At 42.6% G+C, this 27,886-nt stretch overlaps 1 pseudogene; it reads right to left on the reverse strand.

The window, feature by feature from the left end:
• Positions 1-27,886, reverse strand: part of LOC115194492 (SLAM family member 8-like) — a 30,294-nt pseudogene extending 2,408 nt beyond the window's left edge.

Raw genomic sequence — 27,886 nt, forward strand, 5'->3', positions numbered from 1 at the left:
TTCGGAGAGGGAATGACATGGTTTACTCTGTTCTCTACACACTCACAGTCAGGGGGAGCAACAGATCAATAAGGTATGGCTCACTGTGACTGTGTCTCAATCACAACTGTGCCTTGTTTTGAAGGTGCACTCTGTAGGATTGATACATAATTTGACTCTTGGGGCGCAAGTTACCCAAAATGCCAAGGGTCCCTAAAAATGTCACTCATTGGACATGTCACCCTCCACACAAGTTTGGGAATTTTACGTTTTACATTTCACTAGTTTGCCAGCCTATTATAGGCAAAACTGTTCTTTAAAATCATTTCAAATTGTTCCTCATTTCTCATCTCTACTTTATTCAAATTTCCTTGTAAGTTTTGTTTATGTAAAATGTGTTATCTATTCTCAAGACCTTCTCTTGTTTCTCTTCAAATGTCCAGAGCGTCTCTTTGAGCCTATGTATTCAGCATTTTAAAGGACGGCCACTGTGTGATGCCTCTTCAGTGCTCCTCTTCAGTGGAGGACTACAGCTTTCTTTGTGAACCAGAAGCTTCGTTTGACGGCTCTTTCTGGAGGGGGAGTCCCAACGCCAACATCTCTGTTGTCTGGGCGTCTTACAGCCCAAACAGAAATGTCACCATCATATGTACTTCCAGCAACGGGCTCACTAACGCCTCCAAGGTGGTGAGGGAGATATGCCAAGGTACAGTCATTTCTAGGGCCAGGATTTATTTCTGTAACACATGACCTGACCAGGAAAAACTGGTGTATTCATGAACCTTGAGCGGGGAATTCATAGGCCAGCCAGCTATGCAGTGAGACAGGGAGGAATTAATGTAGATGAGGCCTTATTTGTGTTCTTACCTTGTTACCATACATTTGTCTCTCCCTATGTCCTCCAATGAACAGCCCTAGCCTGACGTGGTGGTTGAGGGGGAGAACCGCATCCCCGGGATTGTAATGTTGCTCTTAGGATTTCTGTTCGGATGTCTTTTAACATATATTTTCAGAGGTGAGTGGGAATTAAATGCCAACAAATTTTAATTTCTATCAAATTTCACAGTGTGTAAATAGATGCTTCCTTTACCTCTACAGGATCATTGGGTCCCCCACGGGATGGTTGAGCTAACATAGACTAATGCGATTAGCATGAGGTTGTAAGTAACAAGAACATTTCCCAGGACATAGACATATCTGATATTGGCAGAAAGCTTACATTCTTGTTAATCTATCTGCACTGTCCAATTTACAGTAGCTATTACAGTGAAATAATACCATGCTATTGTTTGAGTAGAGTGCACAGTTATGAACTTGAAAAGTTATTAATAAAATAATTAGGCACATTTGGGCAGTCTTGATGCAAAATGTTGTACCATCTATGCTCCCCCACTCAAGCTACTGCTTACCCATACTGCCTCAATGCCTTATCATCTGAAGCTGTTGAAGCTAATCGCCCAAGAATCTGTCAGATCCCTTTGTTTTTGTAAGTGACTATGAGGTTCTTAAATGAAAGTGCTATAGAAAATCTATGTATTATTATGTCATATAAAGGATAATACACCTGGAATAGAAATGTGGGATTAATTCTGTTGTAATTCCTGTTTTTCTATCACTTGAAGGTAGCCTTTCTCAAATACTGCACTTTTGTGACTGTGAATAATTATTTGATCTATGTATTATAATTGCTACAAATCATTATATTTATTAGGATGTTCTCTCCCTTTTCTCAATATGTAAAGACGGTATTATTGTATTATTAAGGTCTATTCATTGTCTGATTTCACACAACAAAATATAGTTTGTGAGTATATGATGAATTGATGTGAATGTGGCCTATGTGATTTCTACAAAGCATGTCTGTGGAATGTAAAACCTTTTACTGTACAATAGACACATCTAAACTACAATACATAGAAATACAAATAACTTGTTTTCAACTCTTGTAGAGTCCAAAAGACTCTACAAGAGTCAAGACAAAAGACTTGAATTGCCATTAGTTGTTATTACACAAATACAAACAGTTAATATAAGGAATTTGAAATTATTCATACTTTGACTTTCCATTTCCATTTACAATTACATTTACCTTTCATACTTAAGTATATTTAAAACCAAATACTTTTAATCGTAGTATTTTACTGGGTGACATTCACTTTTACTTGAGTCATTTTCTTCTAAGGTATCTTTACTTTTACTCAAATATGACAATTGGGTACTTTTTCCACCACTGGGACACAGACATATTTTTTTTAAAAGGAATACTATTTGTAATATATCTTTCTTAAAGTTATTCAAATATAAATTACCAAAGTTACCATAGACTGCCATATATTTTCTGTTGATTACCAAAATTACTGAAGATTCAGATAACTTTGGTAAATTACTGGTAGATTTGTAACCCTAGTTCTACCAATTCAGTGCCGTTTGAGAAAGTGTAACTTGGTCAAAAGAAACTTGTAAATTTCACAACATTTTTACATTCTGTCATGATAAGCATGTTCAACTCCCTGAAAAACACGTTTTCCAATCTCAATAGGTATTATTTTTTATAAATACCATAGTAAGTGCATATTAAGTGTGTTTCCTCCAACACATTGGTGCAGCTGGTTTCTGGGTTAAGCGAGCAGTGTGTCAAGAAGCGGTGAAGCTTGGCAGGGTCGTGTTTTGGAGGACGCATGGCTCTCGACCTTCGTTTCTCTAAAGTCCGTATGGGAGTTGCAGCAATGAGTCAAGATGGTAGCTACCAATTGGATATCACGAAAAAGTGGGTAAAAGTTAAAAAAAATAAAAAAATCTTCCTAGAAGTCATTGAGTGTACGGAGGGACATGTCAAAATGTTGAATTTTGCCACTTTAGCAAATTTTTATTCATCTAAAAATTCTGATTTATTGAATTGTCCACGTGGTCTAAAGGGTACTTCATGTAAAATAACAGGTTTTAACATTCAAATGTACAATTTACAATTTCTACATAAAATATTATTGGGATGTTCCTCTGGATTATACAGTTGAAGTTGGAAGTTTACATACACTTGGGTTGGAGTCATTGAAACTCATTTTTCAACCACTCCACAAATTTCTTGTTAACAAACTATAGTTTTGGCAAGACGGTAAGGACATCTACTTTGTGCATGACACAATCATTTTTCAAAAAATTGTTTACAAACAGATTATTTCACTTATAATTCACTGTATCACAATTCCAGTGGGTCAGAAGTTTACATACACTAAGTTGACTGTGCCTTTAAACAGCTTGGAAAATTCCAGAAAATAATGTCATGGCTTTAGAAGATTCCGATTGACATCATTTTAGTCAATTGGAGGTGTACCTGTGGATGTATTTAAAGGCCTACCTTCAAACTCACTGCCTCTTTGCTTGACATCATGGGAAAATCAAAAGAAATCAGCCAAGACCTCAGTTTTTTTTTTTAGACCTCCACAAGTCTGGTTCATCCTTGGGAGCAATTTCCAAACGCCTGAAGGTACCACGTTCATCTGTACAAACAATAGTATGAAAGTATAAACACCATGGGACCACGCAGCCATAATACCACTCAGAAAAGAGACGCATTCTGTCTCCTAGAGATTAATGTACTTTGGTGCGAAAAGTGCAAATCAATCCCACAACAACAGCAAATGACCTTGTGAAGATGCTAGAGGAAACAGGTACAAAAGTATCTATGTCCACAGTAAAACGGGTCCTATATCGACATAACCTGAAAGGCCGCTCGGCAAGGAAGAAGCCACTGCTCCAAAACCACCATAAAAAAGCCAGACTACGGTTTGCAACTGCACATGGGGAAAAAGATCGTACTTTTTGGAGAAATGTCCTCTGGTCTGTTAAAAGAAAAATAGAACTGTTTGGCCATAATGACCATCGTTATGTTTGGAGGAAAAAGGGGGAGGCTTGCAACCCGAAGAACACCATCCCAACTGTGAAGCACGGGGTGGCAGCGTCATGTTGTGGGGGTGCTTTGCTGCAGGAGGGACTGGTGCACTTCACAAAATAGATGGCATCATGAGGAGGGAAATTTATGTGGATATATTGATGCAACATCTCAAGACATCAGTCAGGAAGTTAAAGCTTGGTCGCAAATGGGTCTTCCAAATGGACAATGACCCCAAGCATACTTCCAAATTTGTGGCAAAATAGCTTAAAAATAGCTTAAGGACAACAAAGTCAAGATATTGGCTTTCACAAATCCCTAACCTAAAACCTATAGAAAATGTGTGGGCAGAACTGAAAAAGCCTGTATGAGCAAGGAGGCATGAAAAACCTGACTCAGTTACACCAGCTCTGTCAGGAGGAATGGGCAAAATTCACCCAACTTATTGTGGGAAGCTTGTGGAAGGCTACACAAATCATTTGACACAAGTTAAACAATATAATGGTAATGCTACCAAATACTAATTGAGTGTATGTAAACTTCTGACCCACTTGGAATGTGATGAAAGAAATTAAAGCTGAAATAAATCATTCTCTCTACTATTATTCTGACATTTCACATTCTTAAAATAAAGTGGTGATCCTAACTGACCTAAAACAGGTAATTTGTACGAGGATTAAATGTCAGGAATTGTGAAAAACTTAGTTTAAATGTATTTGGCTAAGGTGTATGCAAACTTCCGACTTCAACTCTGTGTATCAACTGGTAACTATGGAGACTGTCTCTGATGTCCTGGCACTCATTCGTGGAACAACACATGTATGTGTACTGTATTACACTGTACTGTGTACTGTAATTGCTGATTGCTGTGTAATTTTTAGGCAGTATTATTATGTTTTTGTGCAATGTTCATCCAGTTTGTTAATGGGTTTAAGTACCTTACCGCCATTTTTCCCAAGATGGCGTAGCAGTCAGACGTCTTTTGTCCTCGTCGTGTCCCATGTATATATATTTTTTCGCATATCTTTATATATATATATATATATTTATATATGTATATATACTGCTCAAAAAAATAAAGGGAACACTAAAATAACACATCCTAGATCTGAATGAATGAAATAATGTTATTAAATACTTTTTTCTTTACATAGTTGAATGTGCTGACAACAAAATCACACAAAAATAATCAATGGAAATCCAATTCATCAACTCATGGAGGTCTGGATTTGGAGTCACACTCAAAATGAAAGTGGAAAACCACACTACAGGCTGATCCAACTTTGATGTAATGTCCTTAAAACAAATCAAAATGAGGCTCAGTAGTGTGTGTGGCCTCCACGTGCCTGTATGACCTCCCTACAACGCCTGGGCATGCTCCTGATGAGGTGGCGGATGGTCTCCTGAGGGATCTCCTCCCAGACCTGGACTAAAGCATCCGCCAACTCCTGGACAGTCTGTGGTGCAACAAGGCGTTGGTGGATGGAGCGAGACATGATGTCCCAGATGTGCTCAATTGGATTCAGGTCTGGGGAACGGGCGGGCCAGTCCATAGCATCAATGCCTTCCTCTTGCAGGAACTGCTGACACACTCCAGCCACATGAGGTCTAGCATTGTCTTGCATTAGGAGGAACCCAGGGTCAACCGCACCAGCATATGGTCTCACAAGGGGTCTGAGGATCTCATCTCGGTACCTAATGGCAGTCAGGCTACCTCTGGCGAGCACATGGAGGGCTGTGCGGCCCCCCAAAGAAATGCCACCCCACACCATGACTGACCCACCGCCAAACCGGTCATGCTGGAGGATGTTGCAGGCAGCAGAACGTTCTCCACGGCATCTCCAGACTCTGTCACGTCTATCACATGTGCTCAGTGTGAACCTGCTTTCATCTGTGAAGAGCACAGGGCGCCAGTGGCGAATTTGCCAATCTTGGTGTTCTCTGGCAAATGCCAAACGTCCTGCACGGTGTTGGGCTGTAAGCACAACCCCCACCTGTGGACGTCGGGCCCTCATACCACCCTCATGGAGTCTGTTTCTGACCGTTTGAGCAGACACATGCACATTTGTGGCCTGCTGGAGGTCATTTTGCAAGGCTCCGGCAGTGCTCCTCCTGCTCCTCCTTGCACAAAGGCGGAGGTAGCGGTCCTGCTGCTGGGTTGTTGCCCTCCTACGGCCTCCTCCACATCTCCTGATGTACTGGCCTGTCTCCTGGTAGCACCTCCATGCTCTGGCCACTACGCTGATAGACACAGCAAACCTTCTTGCCACAGCTCGCATTGATGTGCCATCCTGGATGAGCTGCACTACCTGAGCCACTTGTGTGGGTTGTAGACTCCGTCTCATGCTACCACTAGAGTGAAAGCACCGCCAGCATTCAAAAGTGACCAAAACATCAGCCAGGAAGCATAGGAACTGAGAAGTGGTCTGTGGTCACCACCTGCAGAACCACTCCTTTATTGGGGGTGTCTTGCTAATTGCCTATAATTTCCACCTGTTGTCTATTCCATTTGCACAACAGCATGTGAAATTTATTGTCAATCAGTGTTGCTTCCTAAGTGGACAGTTTGATTTCACAGAAGTGTGGTTGACTTGGAGTTACATTGTGTTGTTTAAGTGTTCCCTTTATTTTTTTGAGCAGTGTATATATATATATTTTTTTTCTTCTTCTAAAAACTCAACTTCAAAACACTCTCCTGCAACCCGCCTTACCAAATGTGGTGCGAATCTGTTTGTTTCTTTTAAAAGTATTATTCACCTCAAATCTGAAATCCACAACAGAAGCTAGCCAGAAGATAGCCAGTTCACTAGCTAACATTAGTATTCAGCTAACCATGGCTAGCGGTCATCAGCAATCCTTTAGCTCGGAAAGCTATCGCCAGTTTTGTACAACGCGACTCAGACCAGAGCATACCGGACCTATTTTCTCTCCATATCCCCTGATTCCTACCGCAAGCTCTGGACATTATCACCTCGATTTTGCAGCTAGCTATTGGCTAACATCGGTCCCGGAGTAAACACCAATTATCCCGGAGCTAGCCAGCTGAAGAGTTCCATCAGCCACTCCTGGGCTACAATCACCTAGCCTGACCCGTTTTACTGCCGATGCGGAGCCCCACTGGGCCTTCACGACTGGACTACCAACGTTATCTGCCCGAGGGAGTTATTCAACTGGCCCCTCCGTCGCGACGTAACCTGAACGCCCATTTGCTAACTGTGGCCCATTATTCGTTAGCTGTCTTGAGCATATCTGCTGCAATCTGAATAGGTCTATCGGACAATTTTCCTGGGCCACTATAACTATAGCTATTTTGCCAATTGGATTGTTCCCCTCTACCATAAGGAACCCCACTAATCTACCGACGGAAACGCACAAGGTGGCTAAAAACAGACCTCGGTCTTCTGCTAGCTTGCTACCCATGGCCCGGCTAGCTGTCTGAATCGCCGTGATCCCAACCAACGTTACTACTCACTTGACCCTTATGATCACTTGGCTTAGCATGCCTCTCCTTAATGTCAATATGCCTTGTCCATTGCTGTTCTGGTTAGTGTTTATTGGCTTATTTCCCTGTAGAGCCTCTAGCCCTGCTCAATATACCTTATCCAACCCTTCCACCACCCATACATGAGATGACATCACCTGGTTTCAATGATGTTTCTAGAGACAATATCTCTCTCATCATCACTCAATGCCTAGGTTTACCTCCACTGTATTCACATCCTACCATACCTCTGTCTGTACATTATACCTTGAATCTATTTTATCGCCCCCAGAAACCTGCTCCTTTTACTCTCTGTTCCGGACGTCCTAGACGACCAATTCTCATAGCTTTTAGCCGTACCCTTATCCTACTCCGCCTCTGTTCCTCTGGCGATGTAGAGGCTAATCCAGGCCCTGCAGTGCCTAGCTCATAACCGTAAAAGCCTTGGTTTCATGCATGTTAACATTAGAAACCTCCTCCCTAAGTTTGTTTTATTCACTGCTTTAGCACACTCTGCAAACCCGGATGTCCTAGCCGTGTCTGAATCCTGGCTTAGGAAGACCACCAAAAACTCTGAAATCTCCATCCCTAACTACAACATTTTCAGACAAGATAGAATGTCCAAAGGGGGCGGTGTTGCAATCTACTGCAGAGATAACCTGCAGAGTTCTGTCCTAGTATCCAGATCTGTACCCAAACAATTTGAACTTCTACTTTTAAAAATCAACCTCTCTAAAAACAAGTCTCTCACCGTTGCCACTTGCTATAGACCACCCTCTGCCCCCAGCTGTGCTCTGGACACCATATGTGAACTGATTGCACCCCATCTATCTTCAGAGATTGTGCTGCTAGGTGACCTAAACTGGGACATGCTTAACACCACGGCCATCCTACAATCTAAGCTTGATGCCCTCAATCTCACACAAATTAACAATGAACCTACCAGGTACAACCCCAAAGCAGTAAATACGGGCACCCTCATAGATATCATCCTAACCAACTTGCCCTCTAAATACACCTCGGATGTTTTCAACCAAGATCTCAGCGATCACTGCCTCATTGCCTGTATCCGTAATGGGTCAGCGGTCAAACGACCTCCACTCATCACTGTCCAACGCTCCCTGAAACACTTCAGCGAGCAGGCCTTTCTAATCGACCTGGCCCGGGTATCCTGGAAGGATCTTGACCTCATCCCGTCAGTAGAGGATGCCTGGTTATTCTTTAAAAATGCCTTCCTCACTATCTTAAATAAGCATGCCCCATTCAAGAAATGTAGAACCAGGAACAGATATAGCCCTTGGTTCTCTCCAGACCTGACTGCCCTTAACCAGCACAAAAACATCCTGTGGCGTTCTGCATTAGCATTGAACAGCCCCCGTGATATGCAACTTTTCAGGGAAGTTAGAAACCAATATACACAGGCAGTTAGAAAAGCCAAGGCTAGCTTTTTCAAGCAGAAATTTGCTTCCTGCAACACAAACACAAAAAAGTTCTGGGACACTGTAAAGTCCATGGAGAATAAGAGCACCTCCTCCCAGCTGCCCACTGCCCTGAGGATAGGAAACTCTGTCACCACCGATAAATCCACTATAATTGAGAATTTCAATAAGTCTTTTTCTAACCCCTACCCCAGTCAACAGCACTGCATCCACCACAGCAACTCGCCCAAGCCTTCCCCATTTCTCCTTCTAACAAATCCAGTCAGCTGATGTTCTGAAAGAGCTGCAAAATCTGGACCCTTACAAATCAACCGGGGTAGACAATCTGGACTCTTTCTTTCTAAAAAATTATCTGCCGAAATTGTTGTAACCTAATTACTAGCCTGTTCAACCTCTCTTTCTTGTAGTCTGAGATTCCCAAAGATTGGAAAGCAGCTGTGGTCATCCCCCTCTTCAAAGGAGGGGACACTTTTGACAAAACTGCTACAGACCTAAATCTATCCTACCTTGCCTTTCTAAGGTCTTTGAAAGCCAAGTTAACCTGTTTGGGGTAGGGGGCAGTATTGAGAATTTTGGAAAAAATATGTTCCCATTTTTAACTGCCTCCTACACCAACTCAGAAGCTAGAATATGCATATTATTGTTCAGGTTTGGATAGAAAACACTCTGAATTTTCTAAAACTGTTTGAATGGTGTCTGTGAGTATAACAGAACTCCTATGGCAGGCAAAAACCTGACAAGGTTTCAAGCAGGAAGTACCCTGTCTGACAAGGAGTCGTGCGTCTTGCATCTTTTTATTGAAAAGTAAGGATCTTAGCTGTAACGTGACAATTCCCAGGGCTCCAATAGGCTCTCAGAGCCCGCGAAATAACTGAAGGTTTACGAGGGAGCCTCAGGTTGAAACAGATTATCGCCTTTTGTAAGTGGATGCTCAGAGGACCTTTGAATGATGCGCGTGCATGAGTCGCTCCCGAGGAGAAATTTTATTCGGCTGTTTAGGCTCAATGCATACTCCCGGTCGGAATATTATCACTTCTCTACGACATAAATGGCATAAAAATTGGTTTTAAACAGCGGTTGACATGCTTCGAAGTACGGTAATGGAATATTTAGACATTTTTGACACGCCAATGCGCCATGCGCGAGACCGTGAAGAAGCATTCTAGAACTCACGAACAAAACGTCGCTGTTTGGATATAACGATGGATTATTTGGGACCAAACCAACATTTGTTATTGAAGTAGAAGTCCTGGCAGTGTATTCTGATGAAGAACAAGCAAGGTAAGAACATTTTTCTTATAGGAAATGTGATTTTGGTGGATGCTGACCTGGGTGGGTATCTAAATAGCTAGCCCTGTAATGCCGGGCTATGTACTTAGATTATTGCAAAATGTGCTTCATCCGAAAAGCTATTTTAAAATCGGACATATCGAGTGCATAGAGGAGTAATGTATCTATAATTCTTAAAATAATTGTTATGCTTTTTGTGAACGTTTATCGTGAGTAATTTAGCAAACTGTTAGTAAATTCAACGGAAGTTTGCCGGGGGTTATGCGTTTTCTGAACGTCACATGCTAATGCAAAAAGCTGTTTTTTGATATAAATATGAACTTGATTGAACAGACATGCATGTATTGTATAACACAATGTCCTAGGTGTGTCATCTGATGAAGATCATCAAAGGTTAGTGCTGCATTTAGCTGTGGTTTGGGTTTTTGTGACATTATATGCTAGCTTGAAAAATGGCTGTCTGATTTTTTCTGGCTGGGCACTCTGCTGACATAATCTAATGTTTTGCTTTCGTTGTAAAGCCTTTTTGAAATCGGACAGTGGGGTTAGATTAACGAGATTCTTGTCTTTAAATAGCTGTAAAATAGTCATATGTTTGAGAAATTGAAGTAATAGTATTTCTAACGATTCAAAAATCGCGCCACTGGAATTTCAGTAGCTGTTACGTAGGTGGGACGAAATCGTCCCACATACCCCAGAGAGGTTAACAAACAGATTACCGACCATTTCGAATCCCACCGTACCTTCTCCACTATGCAATCTGGTTTCAGAGACGGTCATGGGTCCACCTCAGCCACGCTCAAGGTCCTAAACGATATCTTAACCGCCATCGATAAGAAACAATACTGTGCAGCCGTATTCATTGACCTGGCCAAGGCTTTCGACTCTGTCAATCACCACATCCTCATCAGCAGACTCAACAGCCTCGGTTTCTCAAATGTTTGCCTTGCCTGGTTCACCAATTACTTTTCCGATAGAGTTCAGTGTGTCAAATCGGAGGGCCTGTTGTCTGGGCCTCTGGCAGTCTCTATGGGGGTGCCACAGGGTTCAATTCCTGGGCCAACTCTCTTCTCTGTATACATCAATGATGTCGCTCTTGCTACTGGTGAGTCTCTGATCCACCTCTACGCAGACGACACCATTCTGTATTCTTCTGGCCCTTCTTTGGACACTGTGTTAACTACCCTCCAGACGAGCTTCAATGCCATACAACTGTCCTTCCGTGGCCTCCAACTGCTCTTAAATACAAGTAAAACTAAATGCATGCTCTTCAACCGATTGCTGCCTACTCCTGCCCGCCCGCCCAGCATCACTACTCTGGACGGTTCTGACTTAGAATATGTGGACAACTACAAATACCTAGGTGTCTGGTTAGACTGTAAACTCTCCTTCCAGACTCACATCAAACATCTCCAATCCAAAGTTAAATCTAGAATTGGCTTCCTATTTCACAACAAAGCATCCTTCACTCATGCTGCCAAACGTACACTCGTAAAACTGACCATCCTACCGATCCTCGACTTCGGTGATGTCATTTACAAAATAGCCTCCAATACCCTACTCAACAAATTGGATGCAGTCTATCAGAGTGCCATCCGTTTTGTCACCAAAGCCCCATATACTACCCACCACTGTGACCTGTACGCTCTCGTTGGCTGGCCCTCGCTTCATACTCGTTGCCAAACCCACTGGTTCCAGGTCATCTACAAGACCCTGCTAGGTAAAGTTCCGCCTTATCTCAGCTCGCTGGTCACCATAGCAGCACCCACCCATAGCACACGCTCCAGCAGGTGTATTTCACTGGTCACCCCAGGGCCAATTCCTCCTTTGGCCGCCTCTCCTTCCAGTTCTCTGCTGCCAATGACTGGAACGAACTGCAAAAATCTCTGAAACTGGAAACACTTATCTCCCTCACCAGCTTTAAGCACCAGCTGTCAGAGCAGCGCACAGATCACTGCACCTGTACATAGCCCATCTATAAATAGCCCAAAGAATTACCTCATCCCCTACTGTATTTATTTATTTATTTTGCTCCCTTGCACCCCAGTATTTCTACTTTGCACATTCACATACTGCAAATCAACAATTCCAGTGTTTTTAATTGCTATATTGTATTTACTTCACCACGTGGCCTTTTTATTGCCTTTACCTCCCTTATCTCACCTCATTTGCTCACATTGTATATAGACGTGTTTTTGTACTGTATTATTGACTGTATGTTTGTTTTACTCCATGTGTAACTCTGTGTTGTTGTATGTGTCGAACTGCTTTGCTTTATCTTGGCCAGGTCGCAGTTGTAAATGAGAACTTGTTCTCAACTTGCCTACTTGGTTAAAAAACCTTTTTCTGTTTTAATTCCAGACAAGAACAAACAGTCAGGTAATGTCCATCTATGAGAACGTAGATGATCTGGCTGTCCCAAGACTGCACAAGGTGAGAGTGAGATATGAGTGGTCATACCTGATGTCTTTGAACATAAATAAAATAAAACAGTCTGTGTCACGTCCTGACCATTGTAAGATATTATTTTCTATGGTAGAGTAGGTCAGGGCGTGACAGGGTGTGTTTTGTGTTTTTCTTTGTTTTCTATTTCTATTTCTATGTTTAGTTCTAGGTTTCTATTTATTTCTATGTTGTTTTTTGGGTTGATCTCCAATTGGAGGCAGCTGGTCCTCGTTGTCTCTATGTCACGTCCTGACCAGGAGTAGTGGTTTAGTATTTTGGTTAGGACGTGGCAGAGGGATGTTTGTTTTGTATGGTGGTGGTTTTGTGTGTGTTGTAGAGGGGTGTTTGATTTATGTGTTCCTGGGTTTTGGGTGTATGTTCTAGGTTAGTATGTTCTAGGTTGTATTTCTGCATTCTGTCTAGTTTAGGTTTTCTATGTTTAGGTTTGGGTGCTGGACTCTCAATTGGAGGCAGATGTTTCTAGTTGCCTCTGATTGAGAGTCCTATATAGGGGTGTGTGTTTGTTTAGTAGGTTGTGGGTAGTTATCTTTTGCATTGCTGTCTGTTCAGCCTGTGAAACTGTCATCTGTCATGTTTATTGTTTTTTCGTGTACATCATATTTAATAAAATGATGTGGAGCACGCAACCCGCTGCATATTGGTCTGACAGTGATTTCGAGATATCTTCTGATGAAGGAGAAAACTGTGACACTCTAATTGGAGATCATATTTAAGTAGGGTTTTTTTCCACCTGGGTTGGTGGGTTATTATATTTTGAGTAGTGTTTGTTTCTCTCTGCGTCACAGTTTGTTGTTTTGTCATATTCAGATATTTATGTATTGCAAAGTTTCACGGATTTAATAAAATGTGGAACTACAACCACGCTGCACTTTGGTCCACTCCTTTCGACAGCCATGACACTCTGTGTGAAAGGGAGACTATGTAGTCTACTTAGAAATTGTCTACATTTCATAATGCTGAAACAGTTTGTTCTTGGTTGCCAGTCACATTTAGTCGCAGACTCTGTATGACAAGATCACATTTGGACGCCAGCCAGAAACCCCCTGTTCTTCCTACCAGGAAGTACTGTGAGCTGAACAGGATGTGGTCATAAGTTGGGCTTCTATAGATATAGAACCCTCTGCATCCTACATGTGTACCTTTTGTAATAGATGTTACAGTTTCATTTCATCACAACCTGCACATTTCTGTTTTGATTTTCTTACTTGTTCAGAGCTGCAACCTTCGTCTGTTCATGATCATTGTGTTGTACAACTTGTTATTTTCAAGATATTCAGAGTTACATCACTTTTTGTTAGGTTCTATTGCATTCTATTGTTGCATTAAGCTAACCAGACGGCACAATTTTCTTGTTTTTTGAATTTACTGATAGCCATGGGCACACTCCAACACTCAGACATAATTTACAAACAAAGTATTTGTGTTTAGTGAGTTCCCCAGATCAGAGGCAGTAAGGATGACCAGGGATGTTCCCTTGATAAGTGCATGAATTGGACCATTTTCCTGTCCTGCTAAGCATTCAAAATGTAACTAGTACTTTTGGGTGTCAGGGATAATGAATGGAGTAAAAAGTACATTCTTTTCTTTAGGAATGTGTCACGTCCTGACCAGTAAAGGGGTTATTTGTTATTGTAGTTTGGTCAGGACGTGGCAGGGGTGTGTTTGTTTTGTGTTGTCAGGGTTTTTGGGTAGTGTTCTATGTTTTGGATTTCTATGTTATATTTTCTAGTTATTCTATTTCTATGTTTAGTTTATTGTTTTGACCTTCAATAGGAGGCAGCTGTTCCTCGTTGCCTCTAATTGAAGGTCCTATTTAGTAGAGGTGTTTTTCTATGGGTTTTGTGGGTAGTTGTTTCTTGTTTAGCTGTGTGCCTGACAGGACAGTTTTCGTCGTTCTTTTTGTTCAGTGTTCATTTATTTAATAAAGAAGAAAATGAGCATTTACGTACCCGCTGCATTTTGGTCTAATCACTACGACGCCCGTGACACTAATTGAAGGTCCTATTTAGTAGGGGTGTTTTTCATGGTTTTTGTGGGCAGTTGTTCCTTGTGTAGTTGTGTTCCTTACAGGACTGTTTCTCGTCGTTGTGTTTTTGTATTAAGTGTTTTGTTTCATTTTCTTTAATAAATCAGAAGATGAGCATACACATTCCCGCTACGTCTTGGTCCCATCAGTACGACGAACGTGACAGAACTACCCACCACCAACGGACAAGCAGCGGCCCGGGAGGAGCAAGGATCCTGGGCCAGGGAGAGAAGGGAGTGGAGGACATCATGGACATGGGAGGAGGTAATGGCAGGGGACAAGACCCTGCCATGGAAACAGGTGGAGACAGCGAGGGAGGAACGGCGTCAGTACGAAGAGCGAGCGCAACGACAGAAGCACGAGAGGCACCCCCGAGACATTTTTTGGGGGGGGGCACACGGGGAGTGTGGCTAGGTCAGGCAATAGACCTAAGCCAACTCCCCGTGCTTATTATGGGGAGCAGCGGATCATGAGAGCGCCGGTCTATGCGGAAGTCCGCACGATCTCGCCCATGCGCACGCACAGTCCGGTGCGAGTGATTCCAGCCCCTCGCAAGTGCCGTGCTAGAGTGGGCATCCAGCCAGGTAGGAGTATGCCTGCGCAGTACATCTGGCCACCAGTACGTCTCCTAGGCCCAGGCTACCCTGCGCCTGCTCTACGCACGGCAGCCATCAGGCCTCTGCACAGCCCAGTTTGCCCTGTGCCAGCACTCCGCTCATGCAGGGCTACTGTTACCACCCATACAGGACGGGTTGTGCAGGATGTTTACTCCAGACCTCCAGTGCTTGTTCATAGCCCGGTGTATCCAGTTCCTGCTCCTCGCACTAGCCTTGAGGTGCTTGTCTCCAGTCTGGCGCCTCCAAAGCCAGCACCACGCACTAGGCCTCCAGTGCGTCAGCCCAGTCCAGTACGTCCTGTTCCCGCTCCTTGCACTAGCCTTGGGGTGCGCGTCTCCAGTCTGGTACCTCCAGTACCAGCCCGACGCACCAGGCCTCCAGTGCGTCAGCCCAGTCCAGTACGTCCTGCTCCTGCTCCTCGCACTAGCCCTGTGGTGGGTGAAAATAGTCTGGCGCCTCCAAAGCCAGCACCACGCATCAGGCCTGCAGTGCGCAGTCCCCGTCCAGAGCTTCCAACGACAGTACCCCGTCCAGACCTTCCGACGACAGTTCCCCGTCCAGAGCTTCCGACGACAGTTCCCCGTCCAGAGCTGCCGGCGACAGTTCCCCGTCCAGAGCTTCCGGCGACAGTTCCCCTTCCAGAGCTTCCGGCGATAGTGCCCCGTCTAGAGCTTCCGGCGACAGTTCCCCGTCCTGTGCTTCCGGCGATAGTGCCACGTCTAGAGCTTCCGGCGACAGTTCCCCGTCCTGTGCTTCCGGCGCAGCCAGAGTCGCCCTCCAGTCCGGAACCGGCGCAGCCAGAGTCGCCCTCCAGTCCGGTCCCGGTGCAGCCAGAGTTGCCCTCCAGCCCGGAACCGGCGCAGCCAGAGTCGCCCTCCAGTCCGGAGCACCCAGAGTCGCCCTCCAGTCCGAGGTCTCCAGCGATGCGCATCAGCCCAAGGTCTTCAGCGACGCGCATCAGCCCGAGGTCTCCAGCGACACGCATCAGCCCGAGGTCTCAAGCGACGCGCCTCAGCCTAAGGGCTCCAGCGACGAGCCTTAGCCCTGAGCCTTCAGCGGGGGTGGAAAGGTTAGGTTGGGGACTAAGGCCGGAGCCTGAGCCACCTCCATAGTAGGTGGGTTGGGGAGGGGGGGTGTAGCACAAGTACCGTTGGTGACGGTGGCCACCCTCCCTTCCCTCCCTTTAGTTTTGGATAATTTTTTGTTTTGGGGTGCATCCGGGGTCTGCACCTTTGTGGGGGGGGGGGGGGGTACTGTCATGTCCTGACCAGTAAAGGGGTTATTTGTTATTGTAAGTTTGGTCAAGACGTGGCAGGGGGTGTTTGTTTTACGTGTTGTCAGGGTTTTTTGGTTTATGTTCTATGTTAGTCTATTTCTATGTCTGTGTCTAGTTTATCTATTTCTATGCTTAGTTTATTGGTTTGACCTTCAATTGGAGGCAGCTGTTCCTCGTTGCCTCTAATTGAAGGTCCTATTTAGTAGGGGTGTTTTTTCATGGGTTTTTGTGGGTAGTTGTTCCTTGTGTAGTTGTGTTCCTTACAGGACTGTTTCTTGTCGTTGTGTTTTTATATTAAGTGTTTTGTTTCATTTTCTTCTTCATTAATAAAAGAAGATGAGCATTCACATTCCCGCTGCGCCTTGGTCTCACCAGTACGACGAACATGACAGAATGTAGCGGAGGGAAAGTAAAAGTTGTCAAAAATATAAATAGTTAAGTAAAGTGCAAACACACCAAAAAACTACTTACACCTCTGCTGTCTCCATATTGTCTGTGAGTTTCTAGTGGATAGACCATATGGTTCAAGAGAAAATATAGTAAATACTTTTTAAAAAGCAATTAACTCTGTAACTCTTCTATTACCTTTTTTCACAACAGCCAACAGTTTGACCCCAATTTTTTTTAAGTGTGTAAAACAAACATAATTTCACGCCTGCTCCAGCTCCCACTCTCTGGTGCTCGAGGGTGCTAGGCGGCCCATCATTACGCACACCTGTCACCATCGTTACACGCATCAGTGCTTCATGGGACTCCCCTGGACTTTATTACTTAGATTGCCTCCCCTATATCTGTCACTTCCTCAGTTCCTTCCCGTGTCTGCATTTATGTCGTTTTGTTCCTCTTGTCCAGACGCTGTCCTTGTTTTATTTCATGTCTCTTATTTATTAAATATTCACTCCTCACATATAAAGAATATTTCATGCTGAAACCCTCATATTAAACATCAGTGGTATTCACTAAGTTGATGGTTTATATTTCAGATACATTTTTACAGTTTTGTGATTTGATTTTTAAATATTAAAATCATCATATTTAATTATTTCATATATTTTACATCGTCAGTTAGATCAGCTGTGTATAACAAGAACAAAATATCAACCAATCAGATAGATACCAAAGCGGATATCTACAAACATACCCAAGAATGAATAAATTATTATTACACACTCTTTTTTCCGATATCCATAATATCCCTTAACCCAACATTTTGAAAGAAATATCTAATTATGCTTATGCAACAACATAATTATCCTAAGAATACTTCCAGAGCCTAAAATGTCACTTTAGGTATAGATGAGGCCCCTATGCTGTACATACCCGTGTTACAGCGCCCCCTGCAGTAATACACTGCCACAGCTACATTGAGGATCAGCACCACTGCGCCGCCTACTGGTACCACAATGTAGATCCTATACCACTTCATCCATGTATCATACTCTATAACACAGATGGGATTAGACTGGTGTTTCTTAAACCTGGTCATGAAGACCCAAAGGGGTACAAGTTTTATTTTTTGCCCTAGACATGATTCCACTAATCAACTCATCATCATACCTTAGTGGAATCACACGTGTAGTGTTAGGGCATAACCTCTTATGGCTAGGGGGCAGTATTTTCACGGCTGGATAAAAAACGTACCCGATTTAATCTGATTATTAGTCCTGCCCAGAAACTAGAATATGCATATAATTATTAGCTTTGGAGAGAAAACACTCCAAAGTTTCTAAAACTGTTTGAATGGTGTCTGTGAGTATAACAGAACTCCTATGGCAGGCAAAAACCTGAGATGGTTCTGTTCAGGAAGTACCCTCTCTGACCATTTATTTTCTTTCTTTGACATCTCTTCCAAAAACTAAGGATCTCTGCTGTTACGTGACAATACCCACGTCTCCAATGACCTCTCAGAGCCCGGGAAAAACAGTAATGACGTAATTCAAAGCCCTGGCTGAAACAAAGGAGAGCAAAAGCTAAGTGGTCTCTCAGTGGAGTAAGCCTTACGCTCGCGACCCGCCCCGCCCCCGCCTTTCGGTTTTTCCCTCAGTTTACAGGCATGCACCTTCCTGGTCGGAATATTATCGCTTTTCTACGAGATAAATTGCATAAAAATTGGTTTTAAACAGCGGTTGACATGCTTCGAAGTACGGTAATGGAATATTTAGAAATTTTTTGTCACATTCTGCGCCATGCTCGTGACCGAGATTTAGCGTTGGGATTGTGTCTAGAACGCACGAACAAAACGTCGCTGATGGAACATAACGATGGATTATTTGGGACCAAACCTACATTTGTTATTGAAGTAGAAGTCCTGGGACTGCATTCGGACGAAGAACATTTTTCTTATAGGAAATGTGATTTTGGTGAAGGCTAAACTGTGTGGGTGTCTAAATAGCTAGCCCTGTGATGCCGGGCTATGTACTTAGATTATTCCAAAATGTGCTTCATCCGAAAAGCTATTTTAAAATCGGACATATCGAGTGCATAGAGGAGTTCTGTATCTATAATTCTTAAAATAATTGTTATGCTTTTTGTGAACGTTTATCGTGAGTAATTTAGTAAAATCAGCGGAAGTGTTCGGTGGGATATGCTAGTTCTGAACGTCACATGCTAATGTAAAAAGCTGGTTTTTGATATAAATATGAACTTGATTGAACAGACATGCATGTATTGTATAACATAATGTCCTAGGTGTGTCATCTGATGAAGATCATAAAAGGTTAGTGCTGCATTTAGCTGTGGTTTGGGTTTATGTGACATTATATGCTAGCTTGAAAAATGGGTGTCTGATTATTTCTGCCTGGGTACTCTGCTGACATAATCTAATGTTTTGCTTTCGCTGTAAAGCCTTTTTGAAATCGGACCGTGTGGTTAGATAAAGGAGAGTCTTGTCTTTAAATAGCTGTAAAATAGTCATATGTTTGAAAAGTTGAAGTTTTCGGATTTTAGAGGAGTTTGTATTTCGCGCTCCGCCCATCATTGGATATTGGAGCAGACGTTCCGCTAGCGGAAAGTGTAGATGTAAGAGGTTTTAACCTAAATGTGCAGCCCTTTGGGTCCCCAGGACCAAGATTAAGAAACACTGACAAGTGGTTCCTAACTTCAGTCGTAGTCTAGTACCCCCAACAGCACACATTTTATGTTGTAGCATCAGAAGAAAAAAAATCCTGAATGAACTCATTGAGGGCCTGATGATTAATGACAAGTACAATCATGTGTGCTTGTCTCAGGGCTACAATAAAAATGTGCACTGTTGGGGGTACTGGAGGACTGGAGCTGGGAACCACTGGATTAGACTATGCAATACGCTAAAGCCTACAGAGTTCCATATTACATCTACCCAATGTCATCACATGTATTACATAATACTGTATATATTATCTACCCAATGTCATTATTATGATATTTAGTTACCTGGGGTGGTTGTGTCATTACTACACTTTACAGTTGCCGAGGCAGATTTCTCACTGATTGGGTTGGAGCCGTTGCAGGTTACACGGATGTCTCCGTCTGCTGGTGACAGAGAGAAGTGTATCTGCTGGTCGTCCCTGTACGTCTCATTCCCTCTCTCCCAGGTGTAGGAGAGGTTGGAGCTGACTGACACGTTGCACAGCAGCCACACTGAACAGGACTGGTTGGCCAATAGCTTGATCTCCTTCTGGATCTCCACCTTGGATATAGGCTCTGAGATAGAGAGAGCGAGAGATAGAAACAGAGAAACAGAGAGAGAAAGAGATAATCATTCTAAGTGGACCGTACCTTCAGGAGAAAGACTATACAAGATAAAACCTTGAAATAACACGAAACAGCCTACCATGGACTTGAAGATGGATGGTCTTGGTTGGAATCTGGCCTCCTTTGTTTGATCTGGCCTCCTTTGTTTGCAGAAACTAGAAATTCCCCTGAGTCTTGCAGTGACAGTTCTCTTATTATTAAACTGAGGTTACTGTCGTTCATCTCCAGTCTCCCCTCAAACTGTGATTTTGGTAAGGAAACGTTCCCATCAAATTCTGCAATGACCATTTTTTTATACTTCCACTCCATTGAATTGATACCTTCCCTTTCTAAGCCTGAGGGCAGCTCCACTGAGTCCCCCACTGCTTTGTTGAACAGAGAAATAACCACACCTGAAATACACAAATACACAACATGACATTCTGACATTGATCAATGGTTACACTTTACACTACAGGGCTCTTATTACTGTGTAATTATTGTTAATGAAAGTACAGTGTAGAAAGTATTGTAATTACTCATGATAGACTGTACACAGTGTACCTACAGTGTGCCTACACAAATAATGACACAATAATAGACTGCAATGTAAAGTCATACCCCATCAATGAATAGATAATAAAGGATTTCATTTAAATAGCACTTTTCCAAGTTTATATATACTGTATGACACTTTACATCTCTGCATTTAACATATCTTTACATATTTGAGTGTGTGGGTCTACTTTACTTCATTAAAGTCCACTCCTCCCCCATATTCAGCAGAACAGGATGATCTTTATCAATATATGCTCCTCTGCTCACGTACAAACCAACTAAACTCAGCATAAAAAGAAACTTCCCTTTTTCAGGACCCTGTCTTTCAAAGGTAATTCGTAAAAATCCAAATAACTTCACAGATCTTTAAACACTGTTTCCCTTGCTTCTTTCAATGAACCATAAACAATTAATGATCATGCACCTGTGGAATGGTTGTTAAGACACTAACAGCTTACAGACGGTAGGCAATTAAGGTCACAGTTATGAAAACTTAGGACACTAAAGGGGCCTTTCAATTTACTCTGAAAAAAGCAAAAAAAAGATGCCCAGAGTCCCTGCTCATCTGTGTGAATGTGCCTTAGGCATGCTGCAAGGAGGCATGAGGACTGCAGATGTGGCCAGGGCAATACATTTCAATGTCCGTACTGTGAGACGCCTAAGACAGCGCTACAGGGAGACAGGATGGACAGCTGATCAACCTCGCAGTGGCAGACCACGTGTAACAACACCTGCAAAGGATCGGTACATCCGAACATCACACCTGCGGGACAGGTACAGGATGGCAACAACAACTGCCCGAGTTATACCAGGAACACACAATCCCTCCATCAGTGCTCAGACTGTCCACAATAGGCTGAGAGAGGCTGGACTGAGGGCTTGTAGGCCTGTTGGAAGGCAGGTCTTCACCTGACATCACCGGCAACAACGTTGCCAAAGGGCACAAACCCACCGTCGCTGGACCAGACAGGACTGGCAAAAAGTGCTCTTCACAGACGAGTCGCGGTTTTGTCTCACCAGGGGTGATGATCGGATTTGCGTTTATTGTTGAAGGAATGAGCGTTACACTGAGGCCTGTACTCTGGAGCGGGATCGATTTGGAGGTGGAGGGTCCGTCATGGTCTGGTGCAGTGTGTCACAGCATCATCGGACTGAGCTTGTTGTCATTGCAGGCAATTTCAACGCTTTGCATTACAAGGAAGACAACCTCCTCCCTCATGTGGTACCCTTCCTGCAGGCTCATCCAGACATGACCCTCCACCATGACAATGCCACCAGCCATACTGCTCGTTCTGTGCGTGATTTCCTGCAAGACAGGAATGTCAGTGTTCTGCCATGGCCAGCGAAGAGCCAATCCCATTGAGCACGTCTGGGACCTGTTGGATCGGAGGTTGAGGGCTAGGGCCATTCCCCCCAGAAATGTCTGGGAACTTGCAGGTGTCTTTGTGGAAGAGTGGGGTAACATCTCACAGCAAGAGCTGGCAAACTGATGCACTCCACGAGGAGGAGATGCACTACAGTACTTAATGCAGCTGGTGGCAACACCAGATACTGACTGTTACTTTTGATTTTGACCCCCCCTTTGTTCAGGGACACATTATTCAATTTCTGTTAGTCACATGTCTGTGTGAACTTGTTCAGTTATGTCTCAGTTGTTGAATCTTGTTATGGTCATACAAATATTTACACTTGTTAAGTTTGCTGAAAATAAACGCAGTTGACAGTGAGAGGACGTTTCATTTTTGCTGAGTTTATGTGGAAATGCAAACACCACATGTAAGAGACTTTGGATCCTTGAAAGCACTATATAAATGCCAAAGTTTCTTATTATTCCTATTACTTTTATTGTTATTATTATAATTGTTATTATTATTTGAACTATTATTATTACATAATGTGTTTACAGTGTAATTATGCACCAGAAATGCATCATACACTGCATGGGCAACATTATAAATACATGGCAGTCTACAATCAATCATGTATTATTAACCTTTAAACAATGTTTTCTTTCATTAAGTAAGAATTAAAGAATACAGTTACAATGAAGCAAACTTTAATATGTAGGTGTCGTGTCTTTGGCTATGCCGGATTAAGTGATATGACATGCTAACTTATAAAATGATTTCTCTGTAATTAATATTACCTGATTAAGCTAATCATGTAAATGTAATTAACTAGAAAGTCGTGGCACCACGGAAGAACGTTTATAGAGCTGTTATCTTCCGAATAAACTCTTAAAATACTTAGTAATATTTTACATCGATAGCAGTCAATATTAACCCTTAACTTCTTACATCTACACGTTCCGCTAGCGGAACGTCTGCTCCAATATCCAATGATGGGCGGGGCGCGAAATTCAAACTCCTCTAAATCCGAAAACTTACACTTTTCAAACATATGACTATGTTACAGCTATTTAAAGACAAGACTCTCCTTTATCTAACCAAACTGTCCGATTTCAAAAAGGCTTTACAGCGAAAGCAAAACATTAGATTATGTCAGCAGAGTACCCAGCCAGGAATAATCACACAGCCATTTTTCAAGCTAGCATATCATGTCACATAAACCCAAACCATATCTAAATGCAGCACTAACCTTTGATGATCTTCATCAGATGACACACCTAGGACATTGTGTTATACAATACATGCATGTCTGTTCAATCAAGTTCATATTTATATCAAAAACCAGCTTTTTACATTAGCATGTGACGTTCAGAACTAGCATTCCCACCGAACACTTCCGGTGATTTTACTAAATTACTCACGATAAACGTTCACAAAAAGCATAACAATTATTTTAAGAATTATAGATACAGAACTCCTCTATGCACTCGATATGTCCGATTTTAAAATAGCTTTTCGGATGAAGCACATTTTGCAATAATGTAAGTACATAGCCCGGCGTTACAGGGCTAGCTATTTAGACACCCACCCAGTGTAGCCTTCACCAAAATCACATTTCCTATAAGAAAAATGTTCTTACCTTGCTTGTTCTTCATCAGAATACACTGCCAGGACTTCTACTTCAATAACAAATGTAGGTTTGGTCCCAAATAATCCATCGTTATATCCAAACAGCGACGTTTTGTTCGTGCGTTCTAGACACTATCCCAACGCTAAATCTCGGCCACGAGCATGACGCAAAATATGACAAAAAATTTCGAAATATTCCATTACCGTACTTCGAAGCATGTCAACCGCTGTTTAAAACCAATATTTATGCAATTTATCTCGTAGAGAAGCGATAATATTCCGACCGGGAATCTGCCTGTCTGTAAACTGAGGAAAAAAACAAAAGCCGGGGGCGGGGCGTGTCACGCGCCTAAGGCTTAGTCCATTGACTGACCACTCAGCATTTGCTCTCGTGTGCTTCAGCCAGGGCTTTGAATGACATCATTCCTGTTTTTCCCGGGCTGTGAGACTCCATTGTTGACGTGAGAAGTGTCACGTGAGAGCAGAGATCCTTTGTAAACGACAGAGATAATAAAGAAGGGCAAGAAATGTTCAGACAGGGTACTTCCTGAACAGAAGCATCTCAGGTTTTTGCCTGCCATAGGAGTTCTGTTATACTCACAGACACCATTCAAACAGTTTCAGAAACTTTGGAGTGTTTTCTCTCCAAAGCTAATAATTATATGCATATTCCAGTTTCTGGGCAGGACTAATAATCAGATTAAATCGGGTACGTTTTTTATCCAGCCGTGAAATTACTGCCCCCTAGATGTAACAGGTTAACTTATTTTCAGTCTCATAATGAAAGTTGTAAATTCTTGGTTATCTTCACGAACCCTGGCTAAGAAGTTGAATCAGCAATACAAAATTGGGTTTAATTATTTATTTACTAAATACCTAACTAATCACACAGAATTACAAATACACAGAATACCAATGATGTCATACAGAAAACGTCCCGGTGGACGGAACCTGGTTACACAAAGGAAAGGGGGTTGGGCTTGAATGAAAGAGCGGGAAGATTTAGGAACAGAGAAACAGCAGCTAGGCTATCGTAAATACATTATCTTATGCATTCTAAATTACCGACCATTTGGAAAAGGAAAATGCAATAAATATTTACTCTGAGCTGCGCTTCGGTAGATTGGTCGTAGATGTTGGCCGAGTTGGCCAACAGATCTTCCTGTACTCGGAACAATGTCTCTGGTGGTAAATTGGATACGTGGTGGTATCTTCGTCTGTTTGTTAGACTGGATCCGTCGTCCGTCCTTTCCTAGCCCTCGTCTACAACGGCAGCTGCTAACTCAACGGCTAGGAAGTATCACTTCTGTAGTGAATAAGCTCAAAGTTCATACCAGTTCATACCATAGCTCACGCCGAGGTTGGCTTAGTTCTGTCCTTGATATGTGTGTCCTTCTAACGTAGAGGCTGCAGACCTCCCGTACTGGAACTACTGGTTATCTTTTCATCAAAGGCTTATATAGTGGAGAGGGGGAAAGGAGGTGTTTCATCGTTTATAACCCCTGTCTTCACAGGGTTGGGCCACTGATCGAGCAGGGCACTTTCCTTATGAAAACCCAATTCTCTCATTTGGAAGCTAAAATTACATTTAATCTCCTAACAAACAATTTCAATATCAAACATTTCAATTGCATAACAATTCCATGTGACTCTGATAACTAGAGTGTGTATACTTTCTCAGGTACAGTTTATGTCGTCCTGTCATCAATCATAATGTCCCAGATAACAATGAACTGACCTCCATACTCATTACGTTATCAAGCATATTTCCCACTGGTTTTATTACCAAAATATGGTTCCTTTCCCCATTTGTTTGATGTTCCCAGACTCTCTATATTTAACAGGACAGCAGTCCTTCAGTAGGGTCAGTAAGAGAGGGGAAGGGAGAAAGGTATTTATGGGGGGGGGTCATAAACCTTACCCACAGGCCAACGTCATGACATAGGACATAACAGCAGTTGTTCTTGTCCTGCAGTGCAACTTATTATGCAAGAGTTATTTGGTCACACTTTATTTGGATAGTCCCAAATAGAGTGCATTCAGAAAAGTATTCAGACCACTTGACTTTTTTCCACACTTGTTATGTTACAGTGTTATTCTAAAATGGATAAAAAAAACATTTTTCCCCTCATGAAATCTACACACAATACCCCATAATGACAAAACATAAACAGGTTTTTATAAATGTGTGCAAATGTATATATATATAAAAAAACTGAAATATAACATTTACATAAGTATTCAGATAAATTCTCAGTACTTTGTTGAAGCACCTTTGGCAGCGATTACAGCCTCATTTATTTTTGCTTTTGACTCTACAATCTTGGCACACCTGTATTTGGGCATTTTCTCCCATTCTTCTCTGCAGATCCTCTCAAGCTCGTCCAGTTGGATGGGGAGCGTCACTGCACAGCTATTAACAGGTCTCTCCAGAGATGTTAGATCGGGTTGAGGTCCGGGCTCTGGCTGGGCTACTCAAGGACATTCAGAGACTTGTCTCAAAGCCACTCCTGCGTTGTCTTGGCTGTGTGCTTAGGGTTGTTGACCTGTTAGAAGGCGAACCTTCGCCCCAGTCCGAGGTCCTGAGCGCTCTAGAGCAGGTTTTCATCAAGGATCTCTTTATACTTTGCTCTGTTCGTCTTTCCCTCGGTCTTGACTAGTGTCCCAGTATTTGTCGCTGAAAAACATTCCCACAGCATGATGCTGCCACCACCATGCTTCACCGTTGGGATGGCGCCAGGTTTCTTCCAGATGTGACGGTTGGCATTCAGGCCAAAGATTTCAATCTTGATTTCATCAGAAAAGAGAATATTGTTTCGCATGCTCTGAGAGTCCTTTAGGTGTTTTTTGGCAAACTCCAAGAGGGCTGTTATGTGCCTTTTACTGGGGAGTGGCTTCTGTCTGGCCACTCTACCATAAAGGCCTGATTGGTGAGGTGCTGCAGAGATGGGAGAAACTTCCAGAAGGACAACCATCTCCACAGAGGAACTCTGGAGCTCTGTCAGAATGACCATCGGGTTCTTTGTCACCTCCATGACCAAGGCCAGCTCTAGGAAGAGTTTTGGTGGTTCCAATCTTCCTCCATTTAAGAATGATCGAGGCCACTGTGTTCTTGGCAACCTTCAATGCTGCAGACATTTTTTGATACCATTCCCCAGATCTGTGCCTCGACACAATCCTGTCTCGGAGCTCTACGGACAATTCCTTCGACCTCATGGTTTGGTTTTTGCTCTGACAACTGTGGGACCTTACGTAGACAGGTGTGTGCCTTTCCAAATTATGTCCAATTAATTTAATTTACCACAGGTGGACTCCAATCAAGTTGTAGAAACATCTCAAGGATGATCAATGGAAACAGGATGCACCTGAGCTCAATTTCGAGTCTCATGGCAAATGGTCTGAATACTTATGTAAGTAAGGAATCCGTTTCTTTATTTTTTATATATTTTTAAAAAATTCTAAAACCTGTTTTCGCCTAGTCATTATGAAGTATTGTGTGTAGTTTGATGAGAATTTGTATTTATTTATTCCCTTTTTGGAACAAGGCTGTAATTTAAGAAAATGTGATCAAGGGGAAGGGGTCTGAATACTTTCTGAATGCACTGTAGATGATCTACAGATGGTCATACTATCAACAAACTATCATTTGATAAGCATCTGCTTGCTAAGGTTAAGTTAAGGTTAGGTTTAAAATAATGTTTAGGGTAAAGGTTAAGGTTAGGAAAGGGTTAAAGTTAGTTAAAACCAACAAGGAAGTTAACCGTTTAATCCTAACTTTATCATGCAAGCAAACAAATGTAATTGATACAAAACATGAGCAGCAGAAAGTAAAGATTCCATACAATACTAACCATAGTGGAGGATAGAGAGTAGGAGTATTCCCTGTTTGGAGAAGGAGGAGAGGGGACCACCAGACATCTCTGTTAGGTGTTGTATGTCTGTTTCATCTGTCTTTACGCCCTCCCTATCTCTCTGTGACTGACTCGTAGCTAGCTAGACTCACCAAAACACACAGAGAAGAGTAGAGAAGAGAGAGAATAGATATCCTTTGATGAGCGCTGCTGTTCTAGAATACTCCCGGTATGTTAGTTGAAAAGGAAGTAACAATCTATAGTCGTTCTCTGAAAATACCCCTTCACTGAGCTGGAGAGTTAGACCATGAGGAGTGGGTGTGTT

The sequence above is a fragment of the Salmo trutta genome, chromosome 5 (assembly GCF_901001165.1).
Source record: "Salmo trutta chromosome 5, fSalTru1.1, whole genome shotgun sequence".
Classification (NCBI taxonomy): domain Eukaryota; kingdom Metazoa; phylum Chordata; class Actinopteri; order Salmoniformes; family Salmonidae; genus Salmo; species Salmo trutta.